Below are 27,609 nucleotides of genomic sequence, written 5' to 3' on the forward strand. Positions count from 1 at the left end.
AAAGGTGGTGCCGGAGGTGTTCCCTCAAGTTCTTAGTTTACTTATTTCTTTTTGGATATAAGAAATCTTTGTTTAACAATCTCTCTCAATGAATTCTTTATTCAAACCTAATGAATCCACTACTAGTATCCCCATAGAACTTGATAACATCAACCAAAAAGATTACAGTATAATAGATATAGAAAGAAATCTACAAGACTGGACAATTCCTAATGTTTCAAAAAACCAAATATATAAACATTCTACTTTTTCTTCTAAATTATCATTTCTTACAAATTATACAATTAAAACAGTTGAAAAAATCAAAAGTTTTTACTTAGAATAGATTGTAAATCAGCCAAGGAAGTTTTGATTAAAGATGTGAAAAACCTGGCTGCTAAACAAATATTTACTAGATGACAAGCTATATTAAGTATTTTTATTTTGATATTGAACATATTAAAGGAGAATCTAATTATCTTCCTAATTTTCTATCCCGAAAATTCTTACAGGGAAAATCATGTCAACTTTAAAGTCAAAAGTAAAGTTCAAATCTTCATACGCACGGCCACCATCTCCTCCCTATCTTTCACCTTGTCCTTCTGCAACTCTTAGACCATATACAGTATTGAGATCATTAATACAAAATATTAGACCATCTTACAATTCATTTTCACCATTAGCCTCCTCAAAACTACCAACCTACTCCAAAGCTGTTTCCCCTTCTTCCTCTTCTCCTTCCCAAATTATTAATCCTCTATTACTATTTCAACCTTCTTCATCTCCTATTATCATCAAATCTCATTGGCACCCACTCTTCCCCATCGAATATAAAATTCAACACCTGTCTGACCTCCAAAAATTACTTGATGCCTTTCTTTTAATAGACTAGCATTATGTTATGCAAAATATTAAGAAAACTCAGAATTTTTATGAATTCATATTAGTAGACACCAACTCAATTATTCTCTCTGAAATTCATTGTTCTCTTCAAACTCAACATTCTCCACATGCATCTCCAATTATTGCTTTTCATAAAGTTACCATTAAACAGGTTCTCACTTTAGAACAATGGGAAAAAAATCCTTATTTAACAAAAAAGTTTTCTCATCCTTATGATCTGCCTTATTATGATTATTATGATTACCAACAAGTATGGACAAAAATATCCCTAAAACAAAATAAAAATTTGCGTCACTCGTGATTTCTTTATTTTGATAAATTACAAGAAATCAACACACTCCCGAAATGGTTTTAACTATAGTGGGAATATTATGGACTCAAACCTCTTCTCCTTCCTCTTCCCTCAAGGAAAGTCTTCGAATTTTTACTTCATAAAATGACAATCCACCAGCATTAAACCATTGTTCAACACTCCTTCTTTTCTTCCTTAAAATAAAGTTAAATTGGGTTTTGAAATGAGAATATGTTATTAAACCTCATCCCTCTCTCAAAACCATTATATTTCTGGCTCGTCAAGTTTCTGTCAAATGGTGGGAAAAATAAAATTATGATCATGTCTTAAAAATATTTTCAAAAGTTACCAAGCCTCCAGAAGTTCTAGTCCAACGGAACAGATTTCAAGCGCAATTAGCATCCATTACCAACAAGAAAGATTTGAAAAAATTAGCCGAAACAATATCACAAGTTTGAGACAGTAACGATGAAAAAGAAGCACAACATCTAGCTAGATTATCTCCATTACAGCAACCCGCATTATCACCAGCCCATCAGACCTCTCCTTCTCAACAGGCCTCTCATTCTCAGGGTAACTCAGTCGCCTCTCCTTCTCAAGATTACTCACCCTACATGGATTCTCAAGATCCGTTTGACCTGAAATTAGCAAATTATGATCCCCAGAGTATGTGATTCCAGAAGATTATTATTCATGTCAGATTATTGTTCAGGAAAACAACAAATGACTTTGTACATACTAGTTCACGTGTCTTGTACTGTGTTAGTTGGTTTTTAATATCGGCTGATACTGTTTTTGTCTTTAGTGTCGGCTGACTGTTCATATATAATTAGGATTACTGTGTTGTATTGTTCTAGTATCTATATAAAGGGGTTCACGACGGAAGTAGGGCATTCAAAATTTCCCATCTGAAGCCTCTTCCTCTCTCGTCCAAACCACTCCACTCTAATCCTTCTCACTTTTTAAATCTTCCTTTCTTCATGTCTTCTACTTCTAACTCCTTTGAGAATTAGTCTCCTTGTAAGTATTATATTTTAATGAAGAAGTTTATTTTGTCTATCTTTTCTATATTATTTAATTCCTCATGCATATGGTCGGTTATACCACCTGCTCTATTTGCTATTATGCATATGGTTGGTTATACCGCCTATTATCTAAAAAAATTAGTAGTAGTATACTAATACTATTACTATCAATGATATAGTTATAATAAATTAAAATCACTATAACAAATACTAATATATAGTTATTCTAATCACTATAACTAAAACTAATATATATACTAATACTATAAAAATCAGAAAACCGGACCGAACAAGAACGGAACTAGTAAAATTGGAGCTACCGATTTATGAAGGTAAGTAGTGCGTAATCGGTTTTCAAAAATGCAAAACCGGTGCATACTGGTTCGATCTCAAATTTTGTCTAAAGCTAGACCAAATCGGACCAGTTACACCCCTAGTCACAAGTCTCGTTTTTGCATTTTAAATCTCAAATATGTGTTTTAAATTTAGCAGATGATTTTTAAAACAAACCGAGTATTTTAAAGTCTACCAAATATTTTAAATGCCCAAAATTATTTTAAATTGGGTATTTTTAATGTTTTTGGACCAAGTCTAATTTTTAAAGTATGCCTCTTTATATTTTTGGAGCTCCGAAAATAATATAGTTTTAGAAAATCATTTTATTTAAATGATTTTATTTCTTTAGGAATATTATGTAATATTCACCATTTTATTTTATGTTAAAAACTCTATTTATTTAGATGATTTTATTTCTCTTAACAATATTTAGTAAACTTCATTATTTTATTTTATGATGAAAAATATTATTTTGGGATTTCGAAAACAAAGTTGAATTTCTAAATATAGTCCCATTTCATTTTAGTTTCATTTCTTTACTTCTTTTGTTTAGTTTATTTTCATTCTCTTTGTGTTTAATCTCCGTCATTGGATTAGAGTTAGGATCATCTAGACCTAGGGCTAGGATCAGATTGCCCAAAAACCCTAATCTCTTTTCTTTTCTCACTTCTCCCCATGCTTTGTTTCTCCCCCTCCCAGCCGAAACCCACCAGGCGCCTCATGTCGTGATCTCCCAACGCCACTACCACCATGATCTTCCAGTCCCACCGCCAGCCACGTCACCTCATGCAGGTAAACTCCTCTCTCTCAATTTCTCTCTAATTGCCTCCCTTTTTGCTCCCACGAACTCTACCTCATTCGCCCTCTTTTGTGCCAACCCACTGGATGCCGCCGTGTATAGCCGCCCTAGCCACCACGAGTATGCCATTGCCAGCCAACCATCCCCTTCTCTTTCTGACTGCCTCCCTCTCTCTTCCTCCCTGAATCCCACTCCCTCTATTTCTCTCTCTCTCTCTCTCCTTCTCTCGCGATAACCACCCAACAATGTCGTGTGCCGCCTCCAGACACGGTCATCACCACCCATAGCCGCCTACGACACCACCAGTTACCAGCCATCGTCTTCCACTGCTTCCCCCCAGCTGCCAGTGTTCCTTGTCTCTTTCCCCCTTGCAGAACCTCTCAACTTCTCCATCCACCACATGCCTTGTCACCACTACCTAGCTCAGCCATTGACATAAGCAAGCCTCCAGCTCCCACCATGAGCAACCTAGTCCTCCATAGCCGACAACCCCCTCCTGTCGTGAGCCTAGCCGCCTCCCTCTCTCTTTCTGATTCTCTCATCGCACGACCAACCACCAATCAACAGACATGGGACTGCCTAATACCACCGTCCTTCACAACGAAGCCCCATCACACAACCACAGTCCTCCACCCCACACAATATCCCCTTTTCCTCGTGATTTCTTTACCCCTGTTTCAAAGCCCTAAGCCGACCACCGTGAAGGACTAGCAAGCAGCAACAGCAGTAAGCTCTCAACCCCTGATTTGTGGTATATTTTCCATCTCTTACCTTTGAAATCATTATGTTGTGAAACTTAATTGTGAATTGTGAATATGCTCTGTGTTGTGAACTGTGGATTTTGAATGGTATGATTGTGGTGTGGCTATGTATAGTATGAAGTGATGAGGATTAAATGTGAAGTTTGCGGTATGGTTGTGATTGTGATGTGGTGGGATTACTGTGAATGGTACTCTGTGGAGTAGTTGTGATGTGGTTGTGTAGTTTGTGGGAATTATTGTGTAGTTGTGTTGTGGTTATAAGTAGTGTGAAATTATGGGTGTAAAAAAAACTGGTGAACCGGTAAATCGGACTGGACTAGACGGGACCGAACCGGTGGGTTTGTTTTAGTTCCGAGTTTGGTCCAATACCGATTTTATTTTTCTTAAAACCGGTCAAAATCAATCCGGTTCCGGTTTTTCTTTTTCTAAAACTGGACCGAACCGGATCGATTCATATATATATTATAATTTTTTATATTGTATCTAATTTTTATATATAATATATAATTATATATTAAACAGTTTTGTACTATACGATAAATCACTAATTAATAGTTTAATATAATATTAAATTTTAAAATCTTATATCACTATAGTCTATAATACAATTATAATATACTACAATATATTATCACTATAGTATTATATACTAAAATATATATATATATTATATAATATATAATATAGTATATTAAAATTGAAAAATCGGACAAAACCTTTAAAATTAGAAGTACCAGTTTTGGGGAGCAATCGGTGTGAAATCGATTCTTGAAAATGCAAAAATAGTGCATACCGGTTCGGTTCTAAATTTTGTCCAAAACCGGACCAAACCAAAATGGTTAAACCCCTATGTGAAATGATGGGGTTGTGGTGCAGTTGTGATGTGACTGTGTGTAGTGTGAAATGACGGGGTTATTGTGCAGTGTGCAATGTAGTTGTGATATGGCGGTATGTTATAAAGTGTTGGGATTAAATATGAAGCTGTGATATGACGTTGTGATGTGGTTGTGCTTTGTTAAGTGTTGAGATGGTTGTGTAGTTGTGAAGTGTATTTTGTGGTTGTTAACTGGAAATGTGAAGTTTATGAAGTGGTTGGATGCCATATGAAGTGATAGGATGTTGTGTAGTGAACGATGTGGTTGTGTGTTGTGTATGTCGTGTGAGATGTTGGAATAAGTTATATAGTTTGGGTGTGTTGTGTGAAGTGTTATGTTGGTTAGGATTGTATTGCTAATAGGAAGCTTGTAAAAGCAAGTGGGTGTTTGGGTAAACTATATGTTGATCTTAGGTGATAAAAGGGTAAGGTACATGTGTAAATTGGTTGGACGCATATGCAGGACAAATTTACCATATATAATGGATTGTCTATCCTAAGCATGAGTACACGATGTTTAAGCCTCAAGATTGGTTTAAAGTTGTATATTATGCTTGGTTTGGATTATGATGAAGTGTTAATTAGATTATGCATGACTTGAGGAAGAGATGTATATTGAATAGGGTTGAGTCGTATAACTTCGTTAGTTCAAGTTATGCATTGGAATGGATGGTTTGGTAGGAAGAATGTGATAAAGGTGATAGTGTGTCTTAACCTTTAAAATGAATCAAGGAGGTTCATTTTAAAGGATAAGAACATGGAATAGAATGATGTATTTGGAAAGGTGACCTCAAGTGGGTCTCTAGCTATAGGTTTGAGAATTTAAGGAAAAGTGATAAAGGAATACATGGAGGATGTAATTGGATAATGGAGTATGTCTAAGTGAAAGAAATGGAAGTCAATGGTAGTTTTATGTATTTCTAATTTTAAGTAGCATATACACTTGAAAAGGGAATGATGTTAAGGTTATGTATGCATGTAGATTATTATCTGACACACACATAAATGGACTGCATGAAATGAAAATAACATGGAGTCTAGGTAAGTATTATGGTCATATTCTTATAGAGTTTTCTAAATGATATGAAATGAAAATGATAAGCTTTTATGAAAAATATTGTTTTATGCAATCAAGGAAATGAAATGATGTTTTATAAAAGTATGCTAAGTATTAATGTTAAAAGGCATACGTATGTAAAGGCCTTCTTTGACAACCCCTATTTATGAACCCAAAGTAATAGTTATATGCATGTGACTGAAATGTTGAGCTTTATGTTTCATGCTAATAAATGATGTTTAAATGATGCGATGAAAGTGTATTTAAATGACGCTATGAAAGGATATTAAATGAGGCTATGAAATGAAGGTTAGATGATGCTATGAAAATATGTTTCGTAAATGCTATGAAATGATGTTTATATGCTTTGAAATGATATTTATGAAATGGAAATGGATTGATGAATGAAAAGAAATGAAAAGGAAATGAAATAAACAAATGTCTTAATGTATGAAAATATGTAATGACCATGACATAATAAATGAATGATGATGGTACCAATGGACTAGGCAGATTGTACTGCCAAGTAAGTAGTATTAGTACTGTACCTAGTATTACCCCCTAATTGGAAGGGATTCCTAACCTATGGTCACGGGTGGAATCCGGATCCAAAAAACTGCTAATCTCAACACATGGGGTGTAACAATGTGTATTGGTTAGTGGAAAAGTGAAAAGAGTAATTAAATGTATGAATGATTTAGTTTCTTTATAAATGAATGTACAATATGTAGGAAATGTTTTATGAAAAATGAAAACCTCTTTAAAGAAAAATCTTATCTTGTAAAGTTTTCAAATAGAGAAAACTTGCAGGCCTGTCGGGCTTGTTTTAAGCAAATAACAGCCCACGAATAAGGGTGTAACACATAGCATTCTATTGAATGTATTGTGTGGAAGCCCTGCATCAGATTTGGTCCCCCAATTTCCCTAATTCCTTCCATTTCACAGACAGAACCCTCACCATTTTCGCACCCCCTTCTCTCTCTGGTTTTCCTCCCCACTGTTTCCCACTTCGCAAAACCCTCACCATTTCACACCCCCTCTCGCAGGCTCTATCGCACGGCCTCTTGCAGCCTCCGTCGCATGACCCTCTTGCAGCCGAGTCACACGGCCCTCACTCCTCAACGTCCCTCGACGACGCGACTTCCAGTTCTCATCATATTTTGGTTTTACATGGAGACATTACAATATTTCAGCAATGCTAGTCTAGAAACAAGGCTATTTATTCATTAGCCATCAACCATGATTAAGACTTGAAAAGATGAAAAGCAATCTTAAACATGGCGACCGTTGAGATCCGGATGTGTCTTTTTCAAACATTTTGTCAAACACCTGGTCAACCATGAACAACCAAAGCATATAATGTAAGAGAAATACCTACACAACACCAAAGCCACGTTAGTTTGTGAATGCTATGGTGGGCGACAGACTAGTGGCGGTGGAATTGCGCTTGCGTAGTGGGCGGGGAACTCGTGGGCCCACCTTTTTGAAGTGGGGATGGATGGAATCAGTGGCGGTTGCGTAGTGGGCAACGAAGAACTTGTGGACGTGGTGGACTGGTGGCAGTTGCCTCTAGATGTGGAGGTGACTTCGGCGTTCTGGAAGCACACGGACCAGAAGTCTGAAGTCTCGAAGAGAAATAGCTGAAGAAGCACAATCTATCCCATGTGCATGAGTCTACCGTTAGTTTCCTATATTTGCTGAGGTGTCAAGACACAAGTGGAGGGCTGTTATTCATTTATTACCGGACCGACCCCTTAGAAGCGGTTCTCTTTCAAATGAAGTGAATGTTTTATGTAAAGTATGTGGATGAATGTTAAATTCATGAATGAAAACCTATGTTAGTATATTTTTATAATATGAAGTAATGCTTACTGAGTATTCGACTCATTTTATTTTTATGTATGTCCCTCTCCCACTCAAGAACAAAATGAGTAAGAAGCGTCAGGACAAACACGACCCAAGGGAAAAGTGACAGAAGCCTAGGCATGTTTTTATGTAATATATGAAAGTAAATTTTTGTAAAATGACTTTTTAATTTAATTTAATGATTTCTATTGTAAACTATCTTTTAATATATAAAGCATGTTTTAATTTTAAACATAAAATCTTTTATATCCTGTGAATGAAAGAGAAAAAGTTTTAAAAGGTTCAGTAATTCTCGTCTCATTTTTTAAAATCATTTATTAAAGTCTTATCACAAAGACGGATGTTACAAAATTGTTCCTGTAATTCTCATTATTTTTCAAAGTTACCATATGTTTTGAATTTATTTCTAGGGTTTGTAAAGTTTATTAGGTATGACTTTGGATTCATATTTCGTAAATTAATGGCAAACGCACCACATGTTAATTGGAAGCCAATTGACACCCAATAAAAGTGCAAAATACGACAAAACTCTAACATGTCAACTCTAAAAACTAAAATATTAAAAAAAAAAAAGACACGAAGATTTTGTGTACACAAATAAGAGATCATTTGAACATCAATTTCAATGTTCATATCTCTTATTTGTACGCATAGAATTTGTGTTTGTACCAATGCCCTCTTTTTATTTACGATTTGTTTTATAACGTAGTACTAAAAGTATATAGAACTTTTGAAATGTGTTGCGCTTCTATTCAGTGTCACAAGATTTTGAGGACACGTACGTGAAAAGACTGTCCAAATTCCTCTTATGCAATATGGGGGGAATGATCTAATTGATAAATATTGCAAATTCAAGAATTGATAAAAATGAAAAATATAGATAGATTCTTTTTAAAAGAAAAATGAAGGCTCCAAACTTTTTTTAATATTGAAAATTACCATACGATGTTTTTTTTGCTAATATGGTACTTCTCTTCTTGAATATGTGTAATACTATATGATACGACGAGTGAACTCAATACGAACACAATATGAAATTAACAGATTGAAGTTTGATATAAATAGATTCGGATCAAAACGGGTTAATTCAATTAACCCAAAATCAACCCGTATAACCCGTCTAACTTTTGTATAAGAATTATAATTATACCCTCTTAACCCTAAAAACTAAAAAACCCGAAATTATCATCACTCACCTCTCATTCTCTCACACAGCCCCCACTCCCCATGCTAGTACCCCCACCTCTCTCAGCCTCCCTCTATCCGCTATCCAATGTCTCTCTCATTCTCCCTCTGTCTTCTGTTCTCTCTCTCTGTCTCACTCTCTCAAGTCTTGGTCTCCCTCTGTCCATTGTCCAGTGTCTCTCTCTCTCAATCTCCCTTTAACTGCTGTCTATTGGCTCTTGCAATCTCCCTCTCAATCTTTGTCTCGCTCTAAGCCTCGATCTCCCTCTTTCAGTTGCTTTCTATCCAAGAGTCATTAGGCTTATTGCATGGTTTAAGACTTTCGATTTTCCAAAACGGACCATATTGGCTACAATTACATCTTGGAAAATGTGGATGTACACATTTGGAGCCCTCAATTGTCAAACTTGACAACATCTGCCGCTTGACATGATTTGTGGTGGTGCTTCTTTTAGTTGCTTTGTAGATAAGAGTCATTGATTCCCAGTTGTTCGGGTTTTCTATTAGCTGATCTCAAAGTAATTTTTTTGGTATGGGTCTTTTGTTTCAACGTTGTAATGCTTCTTTCCACCAAGAGAGTGCAACGGATTTGTTATTGAATAACGAAACACCAGCTCCTCTACATTAGTTGTGTGGATTAATTCATATAAATTTATTTCTGTGCATGGTAGCTTATTCAATTAGTTGTGTGGAAGCCAAAAAATTCTAGAAGGTAGATAATAATGGCCCTCTTTCCCTTATAATTAAGGTGGATGCTGGAAATCTCAAAAAGCTAGCCATCATAATTAAATTGTTAATCATCTAAAAGGCCGGCAGCAACATGGATTAAATTTGTAAATGCGAGTGTTAAGTTAATCTCAAAATATATATGAAACTCTGCTTAAAAAAAATAACTCAAACTCAAAACGAACTCACAAGCTTGAGTTTTTAAGTTAAAATAGCGTTCCAATACACCAAAATTCAATTGAAAAAAAAAAAAAAATTGAATTGTAAAATTCTCACGTGGATTTGTACTCATTAACAAAATGCTACATCAATTTTAACATTGAGTAGTGCTAGGCTACTTCCCAGCAATGACCGTTGGGCATGCTGCCTAGCACAAATTTGTAATTTTTTTTCTTTTTTTTTTCATATTTTTTTAACATATTTAAATATTTACAAAAAATAAAAAAAAGACACCAATATACTAAAATTTACTTTCTTAATCATTAAGTAAAAAAATTAAATACATGAGTAGTCAGAGTGAGAAGCAAACTCAGTCGACATACTAGCATTTCTCTTTAACATTTGCACATTTGGTTTCTTAGTCAATTTGCACACCTTAAAATAACCCGAGAAAGTCAAATATATTGATAAAAAAAATATAAATAAAAAAGCTAAAAGCAAGAAAATGAAGAACTATATTAAAATTTAATAAGGCTTTATTTAAAGGATAGAAAAAATTATAAAATAAAGAAATGGGGAGGGTCTGTCGTAAAGGACCATTGGGGTCTCTCCTTGTAATGGGCCACTGGGCCCTTGTTGGATAGTCTAGTTAGCACGTCTGTTTAGCTTAAGGCCTTTCTAAAAACCTAATAGAAATGTGTCTTTCCTTTCCTCCTCAATTCGAAAGGAGGAGCTCTCCCCTAGAAGAGAGCAATTCATCCGAGTATTTAGTCAAACACCTTGCGTGTGTGACACAATAGCTATCGACCTTGAACCATTGTTTGTGATACTGACATAAAGGTACATTGTTGTACTTGTTGCTAATTTTCCATGACTGAAAATGTGGAAACATTTCGAGGTAAAGTACATCAAGTTAGATCTACGAATAATAAGTCGCAATAAAGAAAGAAAATAAGAGTGCTCCAAAGCCACCCAATTAGGAGCCAAGGTGCACTATTATAATGCCCTGCCCGGATTTGAACTCTGAACTTGGAATGGTCAAAATAAGGGAATCTAAGGTCATGTTTGGTTGCAAGATTCAATTAAGATCAATTCAGTTCAGTCTAATTTTAAATTGAGTCTAACATCTAAATACCCAACTTTGAAATTATTAAACTCATCTCAACTCAAAACCTCTTTACGCGTGAGACCTATAACTTTTTTTCAACTTAACACATCTTTATACGTGGGACTCACAATCTTTTTTAATTTTTCATGAATAATATTAAATTTATCTTAACATTCAAATACATTTAAACTCATTTTAGCTGAGTCCCACATAACTTACTTCACTTACTCAACTCACTACTATCCATAAAGAATTCAGTTTAGCTCAACATCTAAATATAATTTTACTATTTCCCATCTGGTTCCATCTACAATAGCATAATTTAGAATTCTAAATGAATATTGAATAGTGTCGTTCAGCTCAAGTTCGGTTCATATATATTTAGTTCTAGCTTGATTTATTTAATAAATCGGTTATTCGTAAATACCAATATTGCTTCGAAGGTAAAATGATCCAAACTCATATAAGCTTAGCTCACTCAGTTTAGATTCATGAACAAAATTCATATAGGCCATTTATTTGGCTCAAAAAGCTCGTAATATCTGTATCATATACGTATCTATTAAATGTATCACATGTTAATTTTAAGATCTATGACGATAAAGAAAAACACATGAAGTAGATTATTTAAATTTATTAAAAGCTTAAAAAATCACATGAATACAATTAGTTATTTATGTGATTAAGTCTTCACATCAATACATGTATTGCTTCAAGTAATGTCAGATAAAGTCATAGGATGTGCAAGGTTTGCGTACTCTTTTGGAAAAAAAAAATTGAGTCTATCATTTAAAAAAAAGTAAATCTTCTAGCCAGTCCAGCCATTATATCCCAAATAACAGCCCTCCAATAGGTGAGGGTATGAATAACGAAAGGAATGGAAACAGAAAAAGCAGCAGAAGAGAGAATCTATTGAAAGTATTGCCTCATTTCATTAATTCGTAGTGGCATATACAAGGTGCAGTTGCCTTTATGTACTGAAAAGGAAAACAGCTCTAACTAACTAAGGAATAAAGGAATCTATACAGTTGTGTAACTAACTCTGAAAATACATCAAAGTACATTACAATTCATCTAAAGAAGGGACTTTCTAGTAATTTGACATCAACATATACACAAGCAGTAGGTGCACTTGGTGCTGACTGAGGATGCAGATCAGGTCCATTGACATTATCGTGAACAGCTGAGCTTTGATGATCCTGTGACTTTATGGTAGTGATGCCATCTTGTGCATGCTGCTCTAATACCCCACCCCCCCCACCCCCCCCCCCCCCCCCCCCCCCGAGCGCGCGCGCGCGTAGAAGATGGAGAATAGATATTCACTATTCCCATATTAGATAAATGAGAATAAAGGGTATAGGACGGGAGGGATTTTGGGAATATGTCAGCTAACTGTGAGTGAGTGGAGACATGAGCAGTTTTGATGCTGCCTTCTAGGATTTTATCTCTTATTAAGTGACAATCCACTTTAATGTGTTTTGTCTTTTCATGAAAAACTGGGTTGGCTGCTATGTGGAAGGTAGTTTGATTATCACAAAACATCTCAGCAGCTTGAGGATGAGGAATAAAGAGATTAGAAAGTAGCTACCTTAGCCATGTAAATTCAGTAGAAAGAGTTGCCATTGCACGATATCTGCCTCAGCAAATGATCGTGACACAACATGTTTATTTGAACGCCAAGAAATGAGAGAATTCTCCAAGAAGATGCAGTAACTAGTTACTGATTTTCGTGCATCAGGGCAAGAAGCCCAATCTGAGTCATAATAACCTTGTAAATATACTGATGAAGTAGATGATAGAAGGATATCTTGACCAAGAGCATTTTTAAGATATCTCAGGTCTTTGTGAGCTGCAGTGAGGTGGGTGGTGGTGGGTTTGTCCATGAATTGGCTGAGGACTTGAATGGGGTAGCTTATATCTAGTATAGTGAGGGTGAGGTATAGAAGTCGACCTATAAGTTGTCTATAGGAGGTGGGATCAGCTAAGAGAGTACCAGTGGTCTTGCTTAACTTGTGATTTTGGTCCATTGGAATTTTCAAGGGCTTAGAAGGTAATTGGCCAGAATCGGCAAGTATATCCAGAGTATATTTTCTTTGGCAAAGATGAATACCAGTTGAAGATCTAGCAACCTCAATGCCAAGAAAGTATCTTAAGGATCCAAGGTCTTTAATTCTGAATTTGTGGTTCAAAAAACTTTTGAGAACAGAAATGAAATCAAGGGAATTGCTTGCAACTATTATGTCATCTACATAAACAAGGAATGCTGTGAAATTGGCTCCATTGATGCAAGTGAAAAGGCTATAGTCAACCTTTGACTGTTTAAAACCAAACTGAATTAAGGATGTGGAGAATTTATCATACTATTGCCGTGAGGCTTGCTTAAGTCCATAAAGACTTTTAAGCAATTTGCATACTTGGCCTGGCTTGCCCTTTTGATATCTAGGTGGCATTTTCATGTAAGTTTCCTCCTTAAGTTCACCATGGAGGAATGCATTGTTGACATCGAATTGTTGAAGATGCCAACCTTTGAGTGCAGCTAAGGCAAGAATGGTTCTGACAGTGACTCTCTTGACCACTGGTAAAAAGGTCTCATGGTAGTCCACCCCATCTTGTTGGGTGAATCCTTTGGCAACTAATCTTGCCTTCTTTCTCTCGACAGTACCATTAGAATGAAACTTGGTTTTGTAGACATATTTGCAATCAATGGGGACTTTGCCAGGGGCAAATCAGTGAGGATCCATGTGTAATTAAGTTCCAATGCCTCAAGTTCAGTTTCCATTGCTTTGCACCAGTCAAGGTCTTTGGCAACTTGTTTATACGAATGGGGATCATGGGTGGATGAGATGGTAGCAGAAAATAAAGAGAAAATGGGTGATAAATGAGCATATGAGATAGAAGCTGATAAGGGAAATGGTATACCTGATGAAGAGGATGTCATGTCCACAGATTGTGCAGGTGAGATGGAAGTGGCCTGTTGTCAATGAAAGTCTTTAAGATATTCAGGTGCTTTCCTTGTTCTAGTTGACCTCATAGGAGGAGGATGAGGTAGAGAGGGTAAAGGTGATTGTAACAAAGAGAATGGTGCAGAAATTATTGGTTCAAGATAGAAAGATGATGGAGAGAAAGGTGCTGGAGATGATGACATGGTGGGAATGTTTAGAGATGATGGATTTGAGAATGGAGTGGTATGTAAAATGGGAGGGGAAAATGGAGGAACTAGCTGATTGGTCAGTTGAGGAATGAGATGAATTCTGAAAAGGAAAAATATTTTCATAAAAGGTAACATCTCTAGAAAGGAAAATTGTTTTGGTAGTAAGATCAAGTAATTTGTAGCCTTTTACCCCAAAACGGTAACCAAGAAAAACACACTGCCTGCCTCGAGGATCGAACTTTGTTCTGTTTTGAGAGTGAGTAGAGGCAAAGCATAAGCATCCCAATATTTTCATGTGAGAATATGTAGGTGGTGAATTAAAAAGAAGTTCAAAGGGAGTTTTATTGGAGAGAAGAGGGCTTGGAACCCGATTAATAATATAAGTTGCAGTAAGAATGCAGTCAGTCCAATATTGATTGGGAAGGTTAGATTGAATCTTAAGGGCTCGAGCTGTGTTTAAGAGATGCTGACGCTTTCTCTCAACAACCCCATTTTGTTGGGAGTTTCCACACATGTTCTATGATGGATGATACATTTCTTATTGAAAAATTTCCTCATTTGAAATTCAAGGTCATTGTCACTTCTAAGTACTTGGATTTTGGTGTGAAACTGTGTTTCTACTAAATTAGAGAAAGCTTCAATGCATGATCTGGTATTAGATTTGGCTTTAAGGAGATATATCCAAGTATATCTAGAAAAGTCATCCACAAAGGTTAAAAAATATTTGGAACCATCATAAGTTTCAACTGAGTTAGGTCCCCATATATCACAGTGAATAGGTTCAAAAGCATGGTAGCTTTTATGAGTGCTAGTTGGAAATGGAAGCCTATGATGCTTTGTAAGGGGACAAACATGACAAGGATTTGTATCAGAAATAGTGAAAATGTGGTTTCTGATTGAAGAGTCATTGATTACATTTAACTTTGAAATGGGTGTATGACCCATTCTACAATGCCAAACATCAGAGATACGATCAATACTTGTGGAAATAGTAGAAATAGAAATTGTTTTGTGTAAGGAATTGGAAAAATGATCAAGTAAAGTTGTGGGACACACTGGTTCAGCAAGCAACTGGTAAAGGCCATCCTTTATCTCACCCATGCCAATCATGGTCCATGACAAAAGGTCCTGAATAAAACAAAATTGTGAAAGGAAAATGAAACAACAAGAAAGTGAATCAGTTAGTTGTTTTGCTGAGAGGCGATTAAAATTGAAAGAGGGAACACATAACACATTGTGTAAAATTAACGTGTTAGTGAGTTGGACAGTGCCAACATGGGTGACAAGTGCTGTGTGACCATTAGGAAGTCTAACTACACAGGAAACTTGAGAAATAATGGTTGAAAAAAATGAGGTGCTACAGACCATATGATCTGTAGCACTAGTGTCAATAATCCAAGGTGACTGTGTGGAAGAGTGAAGTGTTGGAGTGAAAGAAGTAAGACACAAAATAGTACCATTCATGGTGGGAGGATGATTACAATCTGCCTGGACATTGTTGACTGAGTGATTAGCAATGGGAGCTTCCTTTGACTGCAATAGAGATAGAAGCTGCAGATATTGGTCCTTAGTAAAAGTTAAGTTGGCATCTGAGGAGTCATCTTGCTCGAGTGAAGTCATATTGGCAGAAGAGAAACCAAGTGGCTTACCCTTTCCATACAACTTGTGCCCTGGTGGGTAGCCATGTAATTTATAGCATTTATTTGCTATGTGTCCTGTCATATGACAGTGTGAGCAAGTTAGGGGTTGGGCATTTCCTTCTTTGAAGCAGGTGTCTAGAACATGGCCTTGAATTTTGCAGTGAGTGCAAAATGGCCTATCACGCCTTGATGGTTGAGGTGATTTGGGAAATGGTTTGTGTGAGGTATATGATTGTTTGACAGCAAGGGCCATTGAGTCAGGAGAGGGGAGCCCAGACAGCATGAGATGCTGCATTTCTTGCTGCTGGATCATGGAGAAAATTTTATTAATGGGAGCTAAGGAGTCCAAGAGCATTATTTGGTCACGGGTAGCATTGTAGGAGTCATTGAGACCCATGAGGAATTGTATAACACAATGCCTTTGATATCTGTTAAGTAAAACAGCAAGTTTACCACATGTACAGTCAGGCAAAGGGTCATACGTGGTAAGTTCATCCCATAAGGTTTTAAGCTTACCAGTAGACATGAACAGGATCATTCTCTTGTTGCAAACCTGCCAAGCCCTTTTTGAGCTGAAAGATTCGATGACCATTCTGTTAGGTGAAACGATCTTTTAGCTCATCCCATATCTGTTGTGCATTATCCACTAAGGCAATGCTGGATTTGAGGGTTGGGTTGATTGAGTTGTGGAGCCAAGAAACTACTAAATCATTGCAGCGTTCCCAAGCATCATGAAGAGGGTCAGTGGTAGCTGTGGGTTTAAGCAAGGTGTCATTGATAAACCCAAACTTGTTCTTGGCACGAAGAGCCCTGCACATGGCTCTGGACCAAGTGGTATAGTTTTCTACAGTGAGAAGGTCAGGGACCAAGGGAAGGGAAGGGTTATCTCCATGGTCCAATCTGTAGGGGTTGAGAATATTGTTGAAGTCAAGAAAGGTGGATTTGGGTTTTTCAGCAGCCATGGAAGAAAAAAATTCTCAACCTGAGGCTCTTGATACCATGTAAGAATAACAAAAGAAATGGAAAAAGAATAAGTAGCAGAAGAGAGAATCTACTGAAAGTATTGCCTCATTTCATTAATTCGTAGTGGCATATACAAGGAGCAACTGCCTTTGTGTACAGAAAAGGAAAATAGCTCTAACTAACTAAGGAATAAAGGAATCTGTACAGCTATGTAACTAACTCTGAAAATACATAAAAGTACATTACAATTCATCTAAAGAAGGGACTTTCTAGTAATTTGACAGCAACATTTACACAAGCAGTAGGTGCACTTGGTGTTGACTAAGGATGCAGATCAGGTCCATTGACATTGTCGTGAGCAGCTGAGCTTTGATGATCCTGTGACTTTGTGGTAGTGATGCCATCTTGTGCATGCTGCTCTAATATGCCAAATAGGCTTCCCATTTTAGCTCCCATGTGCCCGCACATCAAATGATAACGCACGGAAACATATTCATCTCCTCTTCAGTGTAGCCATTACCCTTTTCCCCCTCTCCAAATGAAGTCGCACGAAAACCACCCCCACCCCCCCGGGTCTCCAAAACCCCTCATCTCGCATGAAAACAAGAAAACAATCCCCCTCTCCGCCCCCTTCTCCGCCCACCCTCTCCCAATATTAGATCAGAAACCTCGAAGCCGCCCCTCACTTGTGACCCTCCCTAGTCTCTTTCTACTAGATTCAGAAACCCTCGTACCTACCGCCGCCAACATAACCCTCGAAGCCGTGACAATTCGAGGACGAGATTGGTGCTGTTAGCCTCTCTAATATGCCCTTTTACGAATTCTTTTGAGATTTTGCTTTTTTTTTCTGAATTCATCTGAGATTCTCTGTTTCAACCCCTTTTCACTTTAGAAATCCAAACTTTCCAAATCAAGCTCAACTACCCACCTAAACACATTTTTCTATAATTCCAAGCCCTAGGAGTTTGAGTTTCAGCACGAAGTCCTCCACATAATCATGTAGATAGGTTTTCTAAATATGCACTACATCAATAACGATATTGCTACTTCATAGTGGCTTTCATGATGCAACTTAAAATAGCCTCAGATCATTGAGATTTCGAATTGTGAACCAAGTTCCATTTCCCATAGTTTTGATTACTTAGTTCAAAACTTCTATTTTTAAAAAGAACTTGTTCAAAACAAATATTGAGAAAAACAAGGATTTTTTTTTTATAAGCAACATTTTATTTATGATATATATATATATATATATAAATAAAAAAAAATAAAAGAAGAAGAAGAAGAAGAAGAAGAAGAAGAAGAAGAAGAAGCATTGCCAAATACATGGAGCATATACATGAGAAGAAAAAAAAAAGAATTATTCTGAGATTCTGTTTCTCTAGTAGCTAGGAATTGGGTTTCTTTTTTACGCCCGTGTGGTGAATATTTATCATGTTTATTGTCATGATTAGATTGAATTGGTTTTGGTGTAATGCTTATCTGATGAAACTTTGTCATTTGGGTATGTCTAACTGAGCTGGATGGTTTGTTAATCAGATTGCACCAATTGAAATTGATCGGAATGTATGTTTTAATCGAAATTGATGTATCTGATCAAAATCTGATGTATCTCTTGTCATGTTTATTTGCATGGATTTATTAGTTGATTGGATTGAATTGGTTTTGGTGTAATGCCCATTGGTAGATTGTTTGTGATTATTATTTTTTTTAGCTGGATGCAATTGGTTTGTTTATTGAGTTGGAAGGTGGTTTTCATTGTAATGCTTATCTGATGGATCTCTGTAGCCTTAAAAGAATGCTTCACAATAAAATAAACTTGCTTTACTATAGTTGCTGAGCCTTTTTTTTAATGGGAAATCGAAATCACAAAGAAAAGTACATACTGCCATTTTTTACATTTGAATTACCTTTAAGTACAATAGGAGATGTATCCTTAACTTTGTGATAATAGTTTCTTATATTTACAATACTAGGTTGATTTAGTTAGCTTGAAGTTAGTTCTTATAGTGTTTACTTTCTTCTATATTTTTCAACAAATGACAAGTTTAAGTTCTAATTTCGGCTCAAGTTCTTGGACTGCAAAAGAGGAAGACAAAGCTAATTTGGAGAGACCACTTTGTTATTGTGGCATTAAATTGAAACTACGTATTTCTAGAAAAACTAATACTTTTTGTAGAAGATTTTACAATTGTCTAAATTATAAGATTAATAAACAATGTGGATTTTTTGAATTTATTGTTCTTCAAAGTGAACAAAACATTTTATGTGAGATGATGTTGGAGTTAGCTCAATGAAGGAATGAGAGGATACTTCATAAACGTGTAGTGATCGAACAAGCCAAATTTAAAGTAATGGAAAATAAGTATAAAGGAATCTTGAAAGTATTGTTCTTGTCATGGTTGTTTTTTATGGTCATTTGTGCTGTAATTTTTATGTATTTCAAAAATTACAATGTATGTCAGCTAGTACTATGACTCATGTAAGCTGTTGTAATTTTTAAGGCACCTTTTCTTTAGCTGAATGTAATGAATATGTGGTGAATGTAATGGAAATTTTAGACATGTTTTGAACATATTTTGGGAATTTTTCTAAATGTTTTAGGATAATCTTTGGAATCTATTGGATAGGTTTTGGTCATGTTTTGAAAATGTTGACGGACATGTTTCAAATACAATTTGGGCAGCAAAACGAGAGACCATAAAGCCATAATAAAAATAAAATAAAAGCTTGGATACAATAGGTTGAATACATTCAGAATTATATAAAGTCATAATAACATCCACATCTCAGTTACATCCACTCTTTAGTAGCTTGGATACAATGAAATAAACACCTCTAAAAAATGAAAGACTATGAAATAAAAGCAGTAAAAGCTTCAATCCACTCTTCAAAACTCACAATCTATCACATTATTCACTGTGACATCAAAATAAAGAGAGGTTAAATTAACATTGTGATAAAGATGGGTTAAATTAACTGTCCATAACATAACAAAAGATAAAATAAAAATAAAAATCACGTACAACGTATAAGCAAATTTGCTCTAAGAATCTAAATTTTGCAATCTATTGTCAGTTATTGGCCCAACATACCTACGTAAACCACAACAAAATACACAAAAAGATTAACTTATTCGATTAAAAAAGAATGCAACATAAACATTTATAAGCTATTATACCTCACTGGATGAAAGTTGTTCCTAGCATGTCCCTCATTCTTGCAAATGTAACAACATATTTTCTTCATTGCTTGTGTTTCTTTTGGGTTTTCTATTCTTAAAGACTTTGATCGTCCTTTTGTTGGTACCCATGGAGGATCCTCGACAATTTGTGAAAAGTTTGATACAACTTGTCTTTTTAACATATGAGACTCATTGGTTGACTCCCCTCCACCTGCAAAATTTGTTTCCTCAATATCTATATGATCTTCCATCGGAGATGGTGGGCGACGGAGATGGTGGGCAACTGAACAAGCAGGTGACGCAAATAAAGTCGTGCGGCGGTGGGCTATGGATCTTATAGCCAACGCAACAGTCTAAGATTTGTGAGGGGCTCAAAGTTTCAACTAAGGTTGAGGTTTGATACTGAAATTTTGATATCATCTAGTGTGATGACCCTTATGCTTTTTGTGTGGGATTGGTGACATGACGAACTTCTATTGGAGGCTATTAAAGCCTTAGCAATGGATGGACCATTTTAAAGCAGGATTGTTAAAAAATATTTTTTTACATAGATCTCATATTTTTCCACTTTTTTTAAATGAAGTGTGCAGGACTTGTACATCTTAAGACTACAAATATCATTTGTCTATGATTAAGAGTTATTATGTCCTCTTGGGATAGGTTCTAGAATTAGCCATTATGATTAATGATATGATATCGCATTATATTATTATATAATTTTATATTTTATTAATTGTTATGTATTGTTATTCTTTTTTTCACAATGTATTATGTGCAAATGGGTTTAAAAGTTGTTAGTTAGAATTTGTGTGAACTGTTACAAAACTAAAGAGAAGTTGTAAGAGAATAGAAAGATTGGAATGTAAGAGTGCTCTTCAGGAGCTTAATATCATTCACTTTGAATTTTTGTGTTGTACAAACAATCCTTAAGAGACCCTTTTGTAGGGATAATGGGATAACGAATATGAAAATGTGATACATGAATTAATGAGATATATTCATTAATTTAAGAATCTCAAGAGTTGATAGATGAATGAGGTAGAATTCTAAATGGTAGAATCTAAATGACCATCTACTAAGTTTATGTACATATTTTTAACACTTCCATTTGGATGATCATACACAAAGAACAAGTCTCGTTAAAATCTTGCCAAAGAAAAGCCCAATGGGAAAAATCAATGGCGAGGAAAAAAAGTAGAATATTCTTGTGTAACTTAGAATGTTATAGAATTGCCTCGTTTAAACCTTGAAAAGGAAAACCCAAAGGAAAAAAACCTTAGTGAAGAAAAAAAAGTACAATTCGTTCGACTATTTTCTCCCCCTCAGAAATATGTAGATTTTCAATCATTTATGATAAAATATCATTGAGTTGACAAGTTTCGATTTTGGGTACCAACTTCTTAAATGTTGTTGTTTGTAATACTTTAGTGAATATATCTGTTAAATTATCACATGATCATATTTTCTTTATATCAATATCATCGCTCTTTTGGAACTCATGTGTATAAAATAATTTTGGCGAGATATGTTTAGTTTTATTACCTTTGATATAGTCTCTTCTAATTTATATGATACAATCATCATTATCTTCATATAATTTTATTGGGTTATCTTTGATTGTAGATAAACCACACTTTTCTTGAATATGTTGAATTATTAATCATAACCAAATGCATTTTTTGCTTGCTTCATGAATTGTAATAATCTTTGAGTGGTTGAAAGAAGTCACAACTAATGTTTGCTTAACCACATGAAATAACAATACCACAACATGTGAATATGTATCTTATTTGTGATTTTCCTTATGCGGATCGGAAAGTTAACCTAAATCTCCATAAGCAAATAATTGAGGATTGGATCTTTTTGGATAGAACAATCCCATGTCAACTGTTCATGAAGGTAGTGTAGAATATTTTTTACTCTATTCCAAAGCCTTATAGTTGGAGCAAAATTGTATCTTGCTAATAATGAACTGAAAATGTAATATTTAGTCTGTGCAATTTTCAAGATGGGAAAATCTTCTGACCGGTACATCTATTTTTGGGCTGAGAATATCCTCCAATAGGACCCGGCCATGTAGCCCACCCATTTCACTAATAATGGGACGCAATGCACCGAAGCAACTCTCACCCTCATTTGACTCTCACCTTCGTCTCTCTCTCCTGAAGCCCCCCCCCCCCCCCCCCCCCCCCCCCCCCCCCGCTCTCTCTCTCTCACCCTTGTTGAAATTTTTTCATCACCTTCAGTTCCTAAGTCGTCTCTCTCTTAGCAAAATTATTTCAACAATGTCGTCTCTATCTCTCATCAAGTCCGCAGCCATATAAATATATTGTAAAAACATCCATTAAATGTATATTCAGGGTGGGTTTGGATACACAGTTCAGATGAGATGAAATGTTTTGTTGAAAGTTGAATAAAATATTATTAAATATAATTTTTTAGTATTATTTTTATTTTAAAATTTGAAAAAATTGAATTGTTTATTATATTTTTGTATGAGAATTTAAGAAAGTTGTAATGATGAGATGAGATGAGATATTTTGTTTATCCAAACCCACCCTCAAACTTTCAGTTCATACCAAGTTAATAAAAAACTGAATGTAATTGCATCCATTACAGGAGAATACATTTCTTCATAATCAATACTAGCAATACTAGGTTTTTGCGAGAAACCTTATACAATAAATCATGCTTTGTATCTCACAATTTCATTTTTATTATTACGTTTACGGTCAAATACCCACTTATATCCAACAAGCAACATATCTTTAGGTGTTTGGACTACAGATCTAAATACTCGACATTTTTTAACGAATTTTTGTTCATTTTCATAATCACTTATGGTGATATCAAACACACTTTAAATGAAAATATGTTGTCAACAACAATTTTATTTATGTCAAATAGTTCTCACATACTTTCATAATGTATTGAGATCTTGTTATTTTCTAGTACATTTTCTTCAAGAAATAACTCTTCAAGAGATTCCTCATTCTATTTTGGGAGAAATTTATACAGAAATTATAAGCTCTTGCTGCCTGTTTCGTGCGTACGACCTCTTTAGGAGCACCAGTTTTTTTATTTATGTTTTTCTCTTCTGAAAACTCTTATTAAGTCTGTCATGCTTTAGGCGTGTCTTATACTCACTAGTTGCTACATTATTTGATTGTCCTACAGGGTCATCAATCTTTGCTGGAGTATTAGCAATTCGAATATGAGATTTCACTATTTTTTTATTATCGGTAAAGGCATCTAGTAACTAATTTGCAATAGTTTGCAAATGAATGATCCTTTAAACTTTCAGCTCACATTGATTTGTACGAGAATCAAGATGAGATAACGTCAAAGTGTTCCATGTTATTTTCTTTTTTACTTCTGACAACTTTTCTCCCCCTAATAGTGGGAAGACTATTGCATTAAAATGAAAATTTCCAAAATGAGCTTTAAAAATATTCCAAGTTAAAGGCTCACTGTATCTAATGATGGATGGAGAATCAAAACCGACATAAATTCCAAGCCTATGTTTAGAACCCATCTTAATGCATTGGAGATGTGCAATTAGAACATATAATGCACAACCAAAAGTGCGAAGATGAAAATATTAGATAGTTGGCCAAATGCAACTTCATTGGAGAATATTTATTATATACAGTTGGTTTATTTGAACCAAGGATGTGGCATGCGAAATTGCATGTCCCCTAGTAAAGAGAGAGAGTTTTGTTTTCAAAAATAATAGTCAAGCAATTAATTGCAGACATTTCATAAAGACTCATCTAAACCATTTTGAGTATGTGTATGGGCAACAGGATGTTTGACATTAATCCCAACTAATAAGCAATAATCATCAAAAGTTTTAAATTTCAATTCTTGTGCATTATCCAATTGAATGGACCTTATTGAATAATTAGGAAATTGAGCCCATAATCTAATAATTTGTGCAAGAAGTCTAGCAAATACAATATTTCGAGTAGAGAGTAAACAAACATGTGACTATCTAGTTGATACTTCTATTAAACTATAAAATATCTAAATGGCCCACATGGTGGATGTATACATATATCTCCATTGATTCTTTGTAAAAATAATGGAGATTCAATAATTAACTCATGTTGTGATGTCAACCATTTATAATACATGAGAAGTTGGCAGCCTATAGAAAAACTCGCATCTTCATATGCTGACATGGCAGAGTAGACTTCTATTGGCTTCTATTTTTCACATTCATAACTTAGTCATGCAAGGGCTATAAATATGATAGATGTATTGTATTGTGGAAGACACGCGAATGCAAGGCTGAGAGAAAAATCACAAAATAGAAAACAGAGGGGAGAGATCAAGACTAAGTGTTAGGCTGATTCTTCTTCAATAATTGTGTAAATTGGAGAGGGAATGGTGATCTTTGTAATCTGGTACTTGTGATTTAATCCTCAATAAAGCTCTTAGATTGTTCCTGTCGTGGATGTAGATCACTAGGATAGAACCACGTAATTTCTTGGTGTTCTTTTCATTATTTTCATCTTGCTTACATACATTCCTGCAAGCTTCTTGACAAATTTTGGTGAGAAGAACTAGGGACAAGGAAAAGTCTGAGATCTTGCAAAAGCCTCACAACACCATTATTTTTTCACTTGGTAACAAGGTTTTGAGAGAAGCTGCCACAATCGTACAATAAATAGAAGCCCCTCAACAGCAATAGGTTTCAAAACCCCACAAGAAATGTGGCCTGGAAAACCCTCAAAGTATGATTACTTGAGAGTGTTTGGATGTGTAGCTTATGCACATTCAAAAACAGACAAGTTAGAGCCTAGAGCACTTAAGTGCATTTTTTTGGGGTATCCTAAAGGGGTTAAAGGGTATAAGTAGTGGTTGATGAACCTGGAAAACAAAAGTGCATAGTCAGTAGGGATGTAACTTTCAATGAACTACAAATGGCTAGAGCACAAACAAGACAGACTAAAGCAACACAAAAACTTAGCTCAGAAAGGTTGCAACTTGAGGTGGAGCCAGAAGAAAGCCAACCAGCCTATCTGGATGATCAAGTTGAAAAATTAGAGGAAACAATCTCAGATGACAGAATCAAGGTGGAGTCAATTCCTATAATCTGGTAAGTAACATACATAAGAGGGTAATTAGGTCATCTCAGAGGTATGGCCAAGTTGAGCTAATTGTTTTTGCACTAACAGTTGCAGAAGAGGTTGTTTACATGGAACCAAGTCTTATAAATAGGCTATGGCAAGCAAAGAGGCTCATAAGTGGATATTAGCCATGCATGAGCAAATGGAGTCTCTTAATAAGAATAAAACTTGGTAACTAGTTTCTAAACCAGATAAGGTAAAATTGGTTGGATCCAAATGGATCTATAAAAGGAAGGCATACCAAGGGTTGAGGGGCCTAGATATAAAACAAGATTGGTAGCTAAGGGGTTTACTCAAAGAGAGGGGATAGATTTTAATGAAATCTTCTCACCAAGGCTACTGCTATCCTTTACTGTCTATGAAAACTTGCACTTGGAACAATTGGATGTAAAACCAACTTTCTTGGATGGAGAAATCGATGAGGTCATATACATGCAACCACAATAAGGGTTTACAAATAAAATCAATAGCAATCAAGTGTGTTTACTCAAGAAATCTTTATATGGACTTAAACAGTCCCTAAGACAATGGTACAAAAGATTTGATTCACATATGATTGAAAATGGTTTCAAGAGGAGTGGGTATGATAGCTGTGTGTATTACAAGCAATTAGGGAAAATTTAGTGTTTTACTGTTGTATGTAGATGACATGTTTATTGCCTGTAAGACTTCAATTTGATTGAACAAGTCACTAACATATTAAAATCAAAGTTTGAAATGAAGGAACTAGGACCTGCAAGGAGAATTTTGGGTATGGAGATATTGAAAGATAGGAAGAAAAGAATACTCTTTCTATCTCAAAAGTCATACATTTCTAACATTCTTCAAAGGTTTGGTATGAATCAACTAAAGTCAGTAAGTACACCTATGGGGCAACACTCAAAACTGTCAGTCGCTCAAGCACCTCAAACAGATGAAGAAAAAGAGTTCATGCATAAAATACCATATGCTAGCATGGTGGGAAGTATAATGTATACAACGGTCTGCTCTAGGCCAGACTTGACTTATGCTGTTAGCATAGTCAGCAGATTCATGAGCAATCCTAGAAAACCTCACTGGCATGCCTCAAGTGGATATTTCAGTATTTGTCTAGTTCAAACTCCTTGGGACTGAAGTTTGGTGGTAATGTACAAAATGGGAGGGAATTAAAAGCTTTTTTGGACTCAGATTATCCTAGAAACATAGACACCAAAAAATTTTTAACTGATTTTGTGTTTATAGCCTTTGGAGAAGCAATCAGTTGGAAGGAAAATCTGCAACCTTTGGTTGCCTTATCAACAAATGAAGCTGAATACATTGCTATGATTGAGGCAATCAAAAACGCTATATGGTTAAAAGGTATATCAACTGAGTTAGGCATATTTAAAGGGAACATCACAGTTCACTATGATAATCAGAGCACTATCCACCTTGCCAAAAATCAGGTATACTATGAAAGGTCAAAACATATAGACATTAGACTGAACTTTGTCAAGGACATCATAGCAGGGGTGAAATTGTGGTAGCAAAGATCCCAACTGAAGAAAATCCATCTGATATGATGACTAAGTCATTGCCAACTATCAAGTTCAGATATTATCTGGACTTGATCAACATCGGGAACTATTAAAAGGACCCCTCATAGGGGGAACATGTAGGAACAATCTTGAGAGGGAGGAAGCAACTTGGAAGGATAAATGCTTGCCAAGGTGGAGAATTGTTTTGATGTCAACCATTTATAATACATGAGAAGCTGGCAGCCTCTAGAAAACTTGCATCTTCAAATGCTGAGGTGGCAAAGGAAACTTTTGTTGGCTTCTGTTTTTCACTTTCATAACTTAGTCATGCGAGGGCTATAAATATGAGAGATGTATTGTATTATGGAAGACACGTGAATGCAAGGCTGAGAGAAAAATCACAAAATAGAAAACAAATAGGAGAGATTAAGACTGAGTGTTAGGCAGATTCTTCTTCAATAATTGTGTAAACTGGAGAGGGAATGGTGATCTTTGTAATCTGGTACTTGTGATTTAATCCTCAATAAAGCTCTTAAATTGTTCTTGCCATGGATGTAGATCACTAGGATCGAACCACGTAATTTCTTGGTGTTCTTTTCATTGTTTTTATCTTGCTTACATACGTTCCTGCAAGCTTCTTGACAAATCTTGGCATTTAAGCTGTGAGTTTTGGTTACAAAGTAAACTCAGAATTATAACACCTTAGAAATAGATGATCTGAAAATTAGCTTTCATTTGAAACATGCTACGCATGAATAATCGATTGGTAAAAGAATCTTCTGGTTCTCTAAGGGATGTCCATATGAATTCTTAATTATTTGACGCATCATGATTGATCTCAGATGACCAAAATGATCATGCCAAAGCATAAAGATCTTTGGATCAAAACACTTATGGTGCATTACAACCTGTGATTCAATTATTTTCAATGTTGTATAATATAACCAAAAAAAGAAAGCTGTTAGTTTTT

Source organism: Juglans microcarpa x Juglans regia, chromosome 5D (genome assembly GCF_004785595.1).
Source record: "Juglans microcarpa x Juglans regia isolate MS1-56 chromosome 5D, Jm3101_v1.0, whole genome shotgun sequence".
NCBI lineage: Eukaryota > Viridiplantae > Streptophyta > Magnoliopsida > Fagales > Juglandaceae > Juglans > Juglans microcarpa x Juglans regia.